This window comes from Triticum aestivum, chromosome 6D (genome assembly GCF_018294505.1).
Source record: "Triticum aestivum cultivar Chinese Spring chromosome 6D, IWGSC CS RefSeq v2.1, whole genome shotgun sequence".
Lineage (NCBI taxonomy): Eukaryota > Viridiplantae > Streptophyta > Magnoliopsida > Poales > Poaceae > Triticum > Triticum aestivum.
In genome coordinates, this window is record NC_057811.1 from 261,000,850 (window position 1) to 261,015,840 (window position 14,991).

Sequence of the window (14,991 nt, forward strand, 5' to 3'; positions counted from 1 at the left end):
AGCTTGTTCTGAATGCTATCTTGGGAATATCTTCTTCACGAATGCGAATCTAATGATAACCCATACGAAGGTCAAGCTTGGAGAATACTTTAGCACCCTTGAGTTGCTCGAATAGCTCATTGATGTTGGGAAGTGGATACTTGTTCTTGATTGTCTTCTTGTTCAATGGACGGTAGTCGACACAAAGTCGGTCCGTGCCATCCTTCTTCTTTACAAAAAGAACACCACAACCCCATGGAGAAGAACTCGGTCTGATCAAACCCAGACGCTCTTGTTCATCGAGCTATTTCTTCAATTCCTTCAGCTCGTTGGGTCCAAGCTTGTATGGACGCTTGCAAACGGGTTCAGTGCCTGGCTCAAGATCGATAACGAACTCAACTGGCCGGTGAGGGGGCATACCCGGAAGCTCTTCTGGAAAGACATCTTGGTACTCACAAACGACTGGAATTTGAGAGATGGCATTCAATTCGCCCTTCTCATTGAGATAAAATAACCGAATGGTTTCATCACGAGCGGCATAAATAATCACATCCTCAGACGAGTGTGTCAATTGAATTTCCCTGGCAGCACAATCAAGTTGAGCCTTGTGCTTAGAAAGCCAGTCCATCCCGAGAATTAGATCAATATCCGAGTCACCAAGAACAACTGGAGAAGACAGAAATTTATAGTTCCCCATCTTGATGGAAACATCCGGAACTATCGAGTTGGCTCTCATTGACTTCCCCGGAGAAACAACACCCAATGGTTTATCCAGATAAGAGCAAGTGAATTCATGCTTGGCAAAAAACGGTCTTGACATGAAACAAAGCGATGCACCAGTATCAAAAAGAACTATTGCAGGAATATCATTAACAGGAAGATTACCCATTATCACATCAGTAGATTCCTCTGCTTGAGCTGCATTCATCATATTCACCTTAGCAGACTTTGGATTATGCTTGACCACTGCATTGCTGGAAGATCTGACAGGAGGAGGAGGCGGAAGACGCCTTTGGTTGAAGCACTTGTTAGCATAGTGACCTTTCTGCTGACACTTGTTGCAAGTCACCTCTGAGAGTGGACGGTGATAAGGAGCATTGGACTTTGGAGCTTGATTCTGAGACTTGTTCTGATAGCTAGAGCTAGAAGAGTGGGAAGAACCATGGCCACCTTTGTTCTTCTGCTGGTAAGGCTGACGAAACGGAGCAGGAGGAGGCAACCAGAACTTCTGTTGCTTAGCTGCCACAAGTGAGGAAGAAGAAGACTGAACTGCGTCTCTGACTCTCTTCTTAGAAGCCTCACACTTGAGCTGAGCAGCCTCTTGCTTCAGTGCCATATTATAGAATTGATCAAACTGAGTAGTCTCAACAAGAACGAGAGCTAACTGCAGATCCTCTCTAAGACCACCTCTGAAGTGATAGATCATGCTCTTTTCATCAGGAACGTCTTGTTTAGCGAAGCGAGCAAGTTTCTGAAACTGGATGTTGTATTGATACACAGACATGTTGCCTTGCTTGAGATTGCGGAACTCCTCACGCTTGCTCTCAACAACACTTTGTGGAATGTGGTGCGCTTTGAAGTCCCGACAGAAGTCAGTCCAAGTGATCACACGAACTCCTCTGGAATCTTTGTATTGTTGATACCAATCAGCAGCTTGGTCCTTGAGCTGAAAAGAAGCGAACTTGAAATAGTCCTCAGGCCTGACATTGCTACATTCAAAATGCTTGTTGATGTCCACGAGCCAATCATCGGCATCCGTGGCCTCGGCAAAGTAGCTGAAAGACTTGGGCTGATTTGCGAGAAACTGGTTGAGTGTAGCAAAGTGAGGCTGATTATTGCCTTGACCTTGATTTCCTTTGTCACACCCAATATGCGATCCTATCCTAAAGGAACTCGAAGGTCCCACCAAGGATAGACCCGCATATTGAAACGCTTTTGCAAGGTGGATATCATTACATCAACATTACATAATATTTGGGGATACATACAAGGCATACAAATGCCGCAAGAATACATCAATACATAAGCTCAACATCCGACTACGGATGAAACATAAATAGAAACTCAAACAACATCCACCCTGCTAGCCCAGGCTGCCGACCTGGAACCTATCCCCTGATCGAAGAAGAAGCAGAAGAAGAACTCCAAAACAAGTAACATCGCTCTCGCGTCATGATCGTCGCAAAACCTGAACCTGCAACTGGTGTTGTAGTAATCTGTGAGCCACGAGGACTCAGCAATCCCATTACCATGGGTATCAAGACTAGCAAAGCTTAAAGGGAAAGGAAGGGGTAAAGTGGTGAGGCTGCAGCAGCGAATAAGCATGACATGGTGGCTAACTTACGCAAATAAGAGCGAGAAGAGAAGCAAAGGAACGGTCGTGCAACTAGCAATGATCAAGAAGTGATCCTGAACTCCTACTTACGTCAAACATAACCCAGAAACCGTGTTCACTTCCCGGACTCCGCCGAGAAGAGACCATCACGGCTACACACGCGGTTGATGCGTTTTAAATAAGGTCAAGTGTCAAGTTCTCTACAACCGGATATTAACAAAATCCCATCTGCCACATAACCGCGGGCACGGCTTCCGAAAGATAAAACCCTGCAGGGGTGTCCCAACTTAGCCCATGATAAGCTCTCACGGTCAACGAAGGATATTCCTTCTCCCGGGAAGACCCGATGAGTCTCGGAATCCCAGTTACAAGACATTTCGACAATGGTAAAACAAAACCAGCAAAGCCGCCCGATGTGCCGACAATCCCGATAGGAGCTGCACATATCTCGTTCTCAGGGCAACACCGGATAAGTCAAGCTACGAGTAAAACCAGACCTCGAGTTTCCCCGAGGTGGCCCCGCGGGCTGCTCGGTTCGGACCAACACTTAGAGAAGCACTGGCCCGGGGGGGTTAAAATAAGATGACCCTCGAGAGAGCGACTCCCTAGGGAAAAGAAATAGGCTAGGTAAATGCTAAAACCAAGGTTGGGCCTTGCTGGAAGAGTTTTATTCAAAGCAAACTGTCAAGGGGGTCCCATAAATCACCCAACCGCGTAAGGAACGCAAAATCCGGGAACATAACACCGGTATGATGGAAACTAGGGCGGCAAGAGTGGAACAAAACACCAGGCATAAGGCCGAGCCTTCCACCCTTTACCAAGTATAGATGCATTAATAATATACGAGATATTGTGATAACCCAACATAAACATAATCCAACATGGAGCAATCTTCATCTTCACCTGCAACTAGCAACGCTATAAGAGGGGCTGAGCAAAGCGGTAACATAGCCAAGCAACGGTTTGCTAGGAAGGGTGAAAAGGTTAGAGGCTGACATGGCAATTTGGGAGGCTTGAAAAGCAAGTGATAGGTAGCGCGGCATAGCGATAGAACGAAGCAACTAGCATAGCAATGATAGTAATGAGATCCAAGGTGACGGTCATCTTGCCTGAAATCCCGCTAGGAAGAAGAACGAGTCCATGAAGAAGACAAACGGATGTAGTCGAACGAATCCTCACAACTCCGGAACGAAACCGAAGCTAACGAGAGAAGCAACCCGGAAAGAAACAAACAACATAGTAAACAACCACCACATACACATGGCATGATGCGCAAACAAGTATGATGCATGTCCGGTTTAAATATGCATGGTATGGCAAAGTGCACAAACAATACTACAAATTAAGTGGAGCTCAATATGCAACGAGTTGCATATTGACGAAACACCACATTCAAGTTATTTAGTTCGCTCTTGTTTATGTACCCAACAATATTGAATGTTATTCAAAATGGCAAGGGGTGAAGCATAAATAAACTATCTATTTAGGCAAGTTTAAATGAGGCCGGAACAACAAATAACAATTCCGAAAAATCCTCATATGCATATTTTGGAATTAGTACTGTTCTGCCCTAAACACAATGTTAAAGTTGTTAAACATGCAAAATAAGTGCATCAAGTTAATCTATGCATTTTTCTACCCCATATACATATAAAGTTTATTTAAAACAGAGTTACGGTTATTTAGTTACGAAATAAATCATTTTAGCATGTGCTTTATGCAAATTAATGCAAACAACAATTTTAAATATTTTTAACAGGGATGAAAGTTGCCTATCGTGAAAGAACATGAAAAACTGAGCAAGAAGCATATATGACATGATTCATTTGGACGCATGGATATTTAAATATGAGCATTTTAAAATGATGGCATTCCTGTAATTATGCATGCACTGAAAATAGAGAAAAATCTCTGAGATGAAAAAAAACGCGGGCCAGATTGCGGCAACCTGCAGCGGCCCAGGAAGATTTGGCCCAAGTGACAGTGTGTGTGCAGCGGAAAGAAAGAAAAAAACAGGGCGACAATTAGGAGCACCTGGGAATCAAACCCAGGACCTGCTGATTCGTTGCACACTCTGAAGACCACTAGGATAGCAGTGTGTTGGTGGTACGATACGGGATAGGCGCAAGATGAAGAAGAACAAGGGCTTGATCTGAGTGAGCCAAAATTGGTGCAAAAAGATGTTGTCGTGGGGATTTGATCCCTGGTTGCCTGGGTGCAAACCTGCAAGTCTAACCAGTAGCAACAGAAGTGCACCTGAGATAATTCGCACACAAACTGTAACTGAACCAATAGTTCGAGCAAACCTGACTGGACAAAAATAACAGAAACAAGATGAAAAAGAATCAGGGGCGCCTAGGATTTGATCCCTGGATCCCTTGGATACGTGCATGCACTGTTAACCAGATGGGCTACTATAGAAGTCTGCTAAGAAGTGCCTTATGCTCGAGATGAATGCCCTGGCGTTGATCTGACGAAACTGAAAACGGAATCAGAGATGGCTCGAACGCACGGTGGACATGGTCGGCGCCGGGAGCCAACACCAGCGGCTGCAGGTCGCCGGCGGGGCTACGGAAACATGTGGGGGTGCTGCCGTACAAGCAGCGGTGGCTGCGGGTGTGGCGTGCGGAATCCCTGAGAGAGTTCACTGAAGAAGGATGTGCACGTGCGTGCAAAGAAACCGAGGAGGCAGAGCCACCTCACCGGACTTGCCTTCCGACGTGCTCGGGAAGCAAGGGCCGGCCATGTCAAGGGGCGGCACGGAGCTGCTGCTCCCTGGATGGATCATACAGGGCGATGGGTTGTGATGCGTGTGTGTGAGCACGTGTGTACATGAGCGGGGCGAGCTCCAGGAACTCGTCCATGGCGGACATGGCGTCGGCTTGCTCGGGAAGAGGACTACGGCGAGGGAAACGATTCGGAGAGGGAATGGGAGGAGCGGCTGCTCACCGAGGGGTTGCTGCTGGAGTTGCACGTGGTCGACGGTGGCCTGGGACGGCGAGAAGACTCGCTGATCGGGGCAGCGTCCTCGGTTCCGTGAAGCAGAGGAAGCAGGGGAGGAAGACGTCGATGGACTTGGCGTCTCCGGCCTTGGATCGCAGAGGAACGGGGTCGTGGCGGCGTCTCGATGCGCGTGGATGGAGAAAGGGTCGGCGACGAGCTTGCTACACCGGAGGAAAGCTTGAGCACGAGCCGGCCATGGCATCGGGCGGCGGTGATGGGGCGAGGTGGAGCTACCCCTACCTGGCTGGCGGCGGAGGAGGAAACGAGAGGGAGAAGGGGAAACCCTAGGGCGTGGCTGCTGGCTTAAAAAGGAGGGGAGAAGACGGCGCGACCTCGGCGTCCATGAAACTCACGGCGCGAGCGCGAGCGCTCTGTCTCTAGAACAGAGACGGCGACGCAACGGGGCAGGTGGCTGTGAACAGAGTCGGGCCAGGCGGACTTGGCTGGGCTGCAGGTGAGGGAAAAGGCCGAAGGTGCGCTGCTGGGAGGCCCCTTCCATTTTCTTCTTTTCTAAAACTTTGAATCTCCAGGTTTAGAAAAAGAAAGGTCCAGGAAGTTTTGAGAAGAAATAGGCTAAGAACAAAATATCCCCGGACACCAGGAATTATGCAGCATTTGAATAAAATGCTATGGTAATTTTAAGAGACTACAAATTCAAACAAGTTTGAAAATTATTCAAGCTTGACTAAATCCTTAGCCCAACCAAAACACTTCCAAAGGGCTTGAAAACTGGAGGAGGTGGTCTTGGCATGGTGTAGAGAATATAAAAATATAGTGGACATTAATCTGGAGCAGAAAATGCCACTAGAGAAATAATTGAAAGAAAGGGAAAAGGAGAAGTTTGGATGGGATAGAAACTTGGGTGAACTTGATGAATTGTTGCTGGTATGCGCATGGAACAAAAATGAGGTAGAGATAAGAATAAGAGAGGTTCACACAAGAACACACAACAAAACTTAAATATGCAAAACAAGGCATGATGATCATGATGCAATGCAATAGAATGACAAGAGGCACATCGCATCATGAAGCATAGAACAAAGCACGGATGGTGCAATGCAATGTAATATAACATGAACGTGATGCAAGAAGCAAAATATGGCAATGGCACTCATCAAGATCATGGCAACAAACATATGAAACACACGATGACAATGAAACTAAATGGAAGGCATCTAGAGCGTCGGTCTTGGGGCGTCACAACACTCCAGCACTACAAGAGGATCTCGTCCCGAGATCTAGGAATGGCACCAGAGGGAAACGGAAGAGGAAGAGAAGAGGTAAAACTAAGTTGCTTCTTTGACAAACACGTGAAACCAAAGAACCTTGCGAGGTTGAACAAATTGAAAGAAAGAATACAACGAAGATGAACAAAGTTGAAAACACTATGTTAGAAAAGAGTAACAAGGAACATTACGAGAACCTTCTAGGTTGAAAGACATGAATGAAGAGCTCCAGCGACAAGGAAGGACATGTAACCACTCCGGTTGAAACGGAATAAGCAAGGAATGAGAACGAAAGAAAGCTGACAGCACTCTGGTAGAAAAGAGATTTAAGACTTGATAAGATGAAAAAAAACTTGAGCAGAGGACACAACACTCATGTTAAATGAATAAGCAAGGAAAAGAACATGATATTTACAAAATGAAATGATGGGTCGAAGAGAGTTACATCACAATGCATCCGGAACAAATGAGTGGAATGAAAAGAACGGAGAAGAGAACATCAACTTCCACCATGAATGAACATGAAGGAGCCTTCCTGCGAAGAAGGGTTGAACGGAGTTGTTGAAAAATCAACAACAAAAGATATGATTCCCGTGGACTTATGGAAAACATCTCAAAAACTTGAGGTGAAATCCTGCCACTAACGGAAAAAAATAGATTGGATAGATATGAACAAGGAGACGAGAAACTTATTTCGCCGGGAGGATAAATGAAGAACTTGGGTCATATATGAGCACCATAAATAGCAAAAATCCTTAGGGAACGCTTTAGGTGAAATATAACCCAAGATAACTCCAATGAAGAGGTTGATTGGTTGAAAAGATATCTTGAGCGAAGAGAAAATGATGGATTTAAATATCTCATTCCTGATGACTTGTGAATCAAAAACACGAGGAGAAATTGCCAAGAGTGACATAACACCATCTCAAGAGATAAGGTAGAAAGAATTGCACTTCGGAATGCAAGATGAAGAATGCTTGAATTCCTCAAAACACATGTGTTGAGAACCATGTTTATCTTTGGGTATAGCTTGGCGGATCATAACTTCGAGAGAAATCTTGAAGAACAATTGAAGAATGAAAGGAATACTTGACAAACCACCATGTAGGACCTCCATGAAGAACTCCGGGAATAAAAGGATGATAGAAAGAAAGAGAAGTTGAGAACACAAGGTGAAACCTTGCGATGATTTAGAAGGAGCTTCGCGATGAGATGATGCGGAAAAACTTGGAACTCCGGAAAAGAAAAGATGAAAACACTTGGAACTAGAATTTGATGAGATGATCAATCTCTGAAAGAAGAGATAAAAACCACTTGAAGAAAGAAAAATAAGGATTACGTTATGCTTATCCTCCACCGATTAAATCGATGAGAAACAATGGTTTTGCATACCACTTATTCTCGTTGGAAAGATTAAGGGGAAGATATAGCGCAAAACTTGCGAAAGTCTTCATGAACCACCGGTAGGATTTGGAAAGAACGAATTAATTGATATGATAACAACAGAAGGAAACTTGAACGAACCACCGTTAGAATTCAAAAATTGACTGACGAAGGAGGATGACTCACCGGGAAAAATAGGAAAAGCACGAATATACTTGAGGGAATCAAGATGCAATAGAAAGAGGAGATCGCGAGCTGATTGAAGCATACTTGAATGCAGCACCGGAAGAATATGTAAATGAGAAGGGGCACGAATATAGAATAATCGGAGAACGGATTAGAAAACTTAGAACGACGAAATATTATGAAATGGAGGCCTTCGGATAATTGAGACGGAAAACAACTCCTGAAATGCTCCGGATGGGTGAAAATAATTGCACGACTTGTAACAATTGGATAGGCTAACATCGAGCTAGCACCGCGAATCTCTGTGAGAACGGACAAATTTAGGGGAAACTCTTCTTCGGTCTTCAATGTTGAGAATGACGGCGAGAAATAACGCCAAAAATGTTGAGATACTCCGGTAGAAAAATGTTGGCCCGATCATGAAAGAATTCGAAATTGATCTTGGAAAAACGTCTGACTGATGAAATACATACTTACGTAAAACTTCAAAAAGGATTTGAGAAAAGCTCCGGGAAAATTAGAAGAGTCAGGTAAGATCCTGGGAAAAGACCTGTGGGTTAGGGCCCACTTAAAAGAAACACCGTTACGAAAGGATTGTTGAAGATATAGATGATGCACCGGAACAATTAAAATATTTGAATGAGGTGACAACCTCGAATTAATTCAAACACAGACGAATCTCCTGAGATGTCTTCATTAGTCCGGAACGATAAAATGACGAGAGGGGAACGAGCAACGGGAAACATTTGAGCGGAGGAAAGAATATAGTCAACACCGAAAAAAAACTTGAATTGTGTCCACCGGACAAGAAAAGAGATGAAGGATGTGGAACGAGGCAAAAATTCACCGGTAGAAATAATTGAGGAAAGACTGAAGAAGCTCCGTACGAATGAAATTGATGCTCGAAAGAGACTCAAGCTCCGGGAATAAAAGGGTGGGAGGGCGGGAAAAACAACGACAACTTGAAAGGGGAAATCGACGAATAGCTTGAAGAGAAAGCATCGGTTGGAATAATTGAGGAGAGAATGCAAAGATTTCGCACGAGTAGAATGGATACTCGATTACAGACACTGGTTCTAAACTGTCAAGGGGATCCCATAAATCACCCAACCGCGTAAGGAACGCAAAATCCGGGAACATAACACCGGTATGACGGAAACTAGGGCGGCAAGAGTGGAACAAAACACCAGGCATAAGGCCGAGCCTTCCACCCTTTACCAAGTATAGATGCATTAATAATATACGAGATATTGTGATAACCCAACATAAACATAATCCAACATGGAGCAATCTTCATCTTCACCTGCAACTAGCAACGCTATAAGAGGGGCTGAGCAAAGCGGTAACATAGCCAAGCAACGGTTTGCTAGGAAGGGTGAAAAGGTTAGAGGCTGACATGGCAATTTGGGAGGCTTGAAAAGCAAGTGATAGGTAGCGCGGCATAGCGATAGAACGAAGCAACTAGCATAGCAATGATAGTAATGAGATCCAAGGTGACGGTCATCTTGCCTGAAATCCCGCTAGGAAGAAGAACGAGTCCATGAAGAAGACAAACGGATGTAGTCGAACGAATCCTCACAACTCCGGAACGAAACCGAAGCTAACGAGAGAAGCAACCCGGAAAGAAACAAACAACATAGTAAACAACCACCACATACACATGGCATGATGCGCAAACAAGTATGATGCATGTCCGGTTTAAATATGCATGGTATGGCAAAGTGCACAAACAATACTACAAATTAAGTGCAGCTCAATATGCAACGAGTTGCATATTGATGAAACACCACATTCAAGTTATTTAGTTCGCTCTTGTTTATGTACCCAACAATATTGAATGTTATTCAAAATGGCAAGGGGTGAAGCATAAATAAACTATCTATTTAGGCAAGTTTAAATGAGGCCGGAACAACAAATAACAATTCCGGAAAATCCTCATATGCATATTTTGGAATTAGTACTGTTCTGCCCTAAACACAATTTTAAAGTTGTTAAACATGCAAAATAAGTGCATCAAGTTAATCTATGCATTTTTCTACCCCATATACATATAAAGTTTATTTAAAACAGAGTTACGGTTATTTAGTTACGAAATAAATCATTTTAGCATGTGCTTTATGCAAATTAATGCAAACAACAATTTTAAATATTTTTAACAGGGATGAAAGTTGCCTATCGTGAAAGAACATGAAAAACTGAGCAAGAAGCATATATGACATGATTCATTTGGACGCATGGATATTTAAATATGAGCATTTTAAAATGATGGCATTCCTGTAATTATGCATGCACTGAAAATAGAGAAAAATCTCTGAGATGAAAAAAAAACGCGGGCCAGATTGCGGCAACCTGCAGCGGCCCAGGAAGATTTGGCCCAAGTGACAGTGTGTGTGCAGCGGAAAGAAAGAAAAAAACAGGGCGACAATTAGGAGCACCTGGGAATCAAACCCAGGACCTGCTGATTCGTTGCACACTCTGAAGACCACTAGGATAGCAGTGTGTTGGTGGTACGATAGGGGATAGGCGCAAGATGAAGAAGAACAAGGGCTTGATCTGGGTGAGCCAAAATTGGTGCAAAAAGATGTTGTCGTGGGGATTTGATCCCTGGTTGCCTGGGTGCAAACCTGCAAGTCTAACCAGTAGCAACAGAAGTGCACCTGAGATAATTCGCACACAAACCGTAACTGAACCAACAGTTCGAGCAAACCTGACTGGACAAAAATAACAGAAACAAGATGAAAAAGAATCAGGGGCGCCTGGGATTTGATCCCTGGATCCCTTGGATACGTGCATGCACTGTTAACCAGATGGGCTACTATAGAAGTCTGCTAAGAAGTGCCTTATGCTCGAGATGAATGCCCTGGCGTTGATCTGACGAAACTGAAAACGGAATCAGAGTTGGCTCGAACGCACGGTGGACATGGTCGGCGCCGGGAGCCAACACCAGCGGCTGCAGGTCGCCGGCGGGGCTACGGAAACATGTGGGGGTGCTGCCGTACAAGCAGCGGTGGCTGCGGGTGTGGCGTGCGGAATCACTGAGAGAGTTCACTGAAGAAGGATGTGCACGTGCGTGCAAAGAAACTGAGGAGGCAGAGCCACCTCACCGGACTTGCCTTCCGACGTGCTCGGGAAGCAAGGGCCGGCCATGTCAAGGGGCGGCACGGAGCTGCTGCTCCCTGGATGGATCATACAGGGCGATGGGTTGTGATGCGTGTGTGTGAGCACGTGTGTACACGAGCGGGGCGAGCTCCAGGAACTCATCCATGGCGGACATGGCGTCGGCTTGCTCGGGAAGAGGACTACGGCGAGGGAAACGATTCGGAGAGGGAATGGGAGGAGCGGCTGCTCACCGAGGGGTTGCTGCTGGAGTTGCACGTGGTCGACGGTGGCCTGGGACGGCGAGAAGACTCGCTGATCGGGGCAGCGTCCTCGGTTCCGTGAAGCAGAGGACGCAGGGGAGGAAGACGTCGATGGACTTGGCGTCTCCGGCCTTGGATCGCAGAGGAACGGGGTCGTGGCGGCGTCTCGATGCGCGTGGATGGAGAAAGGGTCGGCGACGAGCTTGCTACACCGGAGGAAAGCTTGAGCACGAGCCGGCCATGGCGTCGGGCGGCGGTGATGGGGCGAGGTGGAGCTACCCCTACCTGGCTGGCAGCGGAGGAGGAAACGAGAGGGAGAAGGGCAAACCCTAGGGCGTGGCTGCTGGCTTAAAAAGGAGGGGAGAAGACGGCGCGACCTCGGCGTCCATGAAACTCACGGCGCGAGCACGAGCGCTCTGTCTCTAGAACAGAGACGGCGACGCAACGGGGCAGGTGGCCGTGAACAGAGTCGGGCCAGGCGGACTTGGCTGGGCTGCAGGTGAGGGAAAAGGCCCAAGGTGCGCTGCTGGGAGGCCCCTTCCATTTTCTTCTTTTCTAAAACTTTGAATCTCCAGGTTTAGAAAAAGAAAGGTCCAGGAAGTTTTGAGAAGAAATAGGCTAAGAACAAAATATCCCCGGACACCGGGAATTATGCAGCATTTGAATAAAATGCTATGGTAATTTTAAGAGACTGCAAATTCAAACAAGTTTGAAAATTATTCAAGCTTGACTAAATCCTTAGCCCAACCAAAACACTTCAAAAGGGCTTGAAAACTGGAGGAGGTGGTCTTGGCATGGTGTAGAGAATATAAAAATATAGTGGACATTAATCTGGAGCAGAAAATGCCACTAGAGAAATAATTGAAAGAAAGGGAAAAGGAGAAGTTTGGATGGGATAGAAACTTGGGTGAACTTGATGAATTGTTGCTGGTATGCGCATGGAACAAAAATGAGGTAGAGATAAGAATAAGAGAGGTTCACACAAGAACACACAACAAAACTTAAATATGCAAAACAAGGCATGATGATCATGATGCAATGCAATAGAATGACAAGAGGCACATCGCATCATGAAGCATAGAACAAAGCTGGATGGTGCAATGCAATGTAATATAAGATGAACGTGATGCAAGAAGCAAAATATGGCAATGGCACTCATCAAGATCATGGCAACAAACATATGAAACACACGATGACAATGAAACTAAATGGAAGGCATCTAGAGCGTCGGTCTTGGGGCATCACAACACTCCAGCACTACAAGAGGATCTCGTCCCGAGATCTAGGAATGGCACCAGAGGGAAACGGAAGAGGAAGAGAAGAGGTAAAACTAAGTTGCTTCTTTGACAAACACGTGAAACCAAAGAACCTTGCGAGGTTGAACAAATTGAAAGAAAGAATACAACAAAGATGAACAAAGTTGAAAACACTATGTTAGAAAAGAGTAACAAGGAACATTACGAGAACCTTCTAGGTTGAAAGACATGAATGAAGAGCTCCAGCGACAAGGAAGGACATGTAACCACTCCGGTTGAAACGGAATAAGCAAGGAATGAGAACGAAAGAAAGCAGACAGCACTCTAGTAGAAAAGAGATTTAAGACTTGATAAGATGAAAATAAACTTGAGCAGAGGACACAACACTCATGTTAAATGAATAAGCAAGGAAAAGAACATGATATTTACAAAATGAGATGATGGGTCGAAGAGAGTTACATCACAATGCCTCCGGAACAAATGAGTGGAATGAAAAGAACGGAGAAGAGAACATCAACTTCCACCATGAATGAACATGAAGGAGCCTTCCTGCGAAGAAGGGTTGAACGGAGTTGTTGAAAAATCAACAACAAAAGATATGATTCCCGTGGACTTACGGAAAACATCTCAAAAACTTGAGGTGAAATCCTGCCACTAACGGAAAAACAATAGATTGGATAGATATGAACAAGGAGACGAGAAACTTATTTCGCCGGGAGGATAAATGAAGAACTTGGGTCATATATGAGCACCATAAATAGCAAAAATCCTTAGGGAACGCTTTAGGTGAAATATAACCCAAGATAAATCCAATGAAGAGGTTGATTGGTTGAAAAGATGTCTTGAGCGAAGAGAAAATGATGGATTTAAATATCTCATTCCTGATGACTTGTGAATCAAAAACACGAGGAGAAATTGCCAAGAGTGACATAACACCATCTCAAGAGATAAGGTAGAAAGAATTGCACTTCGGAATGCAAGATGAAGAATGCTTGAATTCCTCAAAACACAACATGTGTTGAGAACCATGTTTATCTTTGGGTATAGCTTGGCGGATCATAACTTCGAGAGAAATCTTGAAGAACAATTGAAGAATGAAAGGAATCCTTGACGAACCACCATGTAGGACCTCCATGAAGAACTCCGGGAATAAAAGGATGATAGAAAGAAAGAGAAGTTGAGAACACAAGGTGAAACCTTGCGATGATTTAGAAGGAGCTTCGCGATGAGATGATGCAGAAAAACTTGGAACTCCGGAAAAGAAAAGATGAAAACACTTGGAACTAGAATTTGATGAGATGATCAATCTCCGAAAGAAGAGATAAAAACCACTTGAAGAAAGAAAAATAAGGATTACGTTATGCTTATCCTCCACCGATTAAATCGATGAGAAACAATGGTTTTGCATACCACTTATTCTCGTTGGAAAGATTAAGGGGAAGATATAGCGCAAAACTTGCGAAAGTCTTCATGAACCACCGGTAGGATTTGGAAAGAACGAATTAATTGATATGATAACAACAGAAGGAAACTTGAACGAACCACCGTTAGAATTCAAAAATTGACTGACGAAGGAGGATGACTCACCGGGAAAAATAGGAAAAGCACGAATATACTTGAGGGAATCAAGATGCAATAGAAAGAGGAGATCGCGAGTTGATTGAAGCATACTTGAATGCAGCACCGGAAGAATATGTAAATGAACGAAGGGGCACGAATATAGAATAATCGGAGAACGGATTAGAAAACTTAGAACGACGAAATATTATGAAATGGTGGCCTTCGGATAGTTGAGACGGAAAACAACTCCTGAAATGCTCCGGATGGGTGAAAATAATTGCACGACTTGTAACAATTGGATAGGCTAACATCGAGCTAGCACCGCGAATCTCTGTGAGAACGGACAAAATTTAGGGGAAACTCTTCTTCGGTCTTCAATGTTGAGAATGACGGCGAGAAATAACGCCAAAAATGTTGAGATACTCCGGTAGAAAAATGTTGGCCCGATCATGAAAGAATTCGAAATTGATCTTGGAAAAACGTCTGACTGATGAAATACATACTTACGTAAAACTTCAAAAAGGATTTGAGAAAAGCTCCGGGAAAATTAGAAGAGTCAGGTAAGATCCTGGGAAAAGACCTGTGGGTTAGGGCCCACTTAAAAGAAACACCGTTACGAAAGGATTGTTGAAGATATAGATGATGCACCGGAACAATTAAAATATTTGAATGAGGTGACAACCTCGAATTAATTCGAACACAGA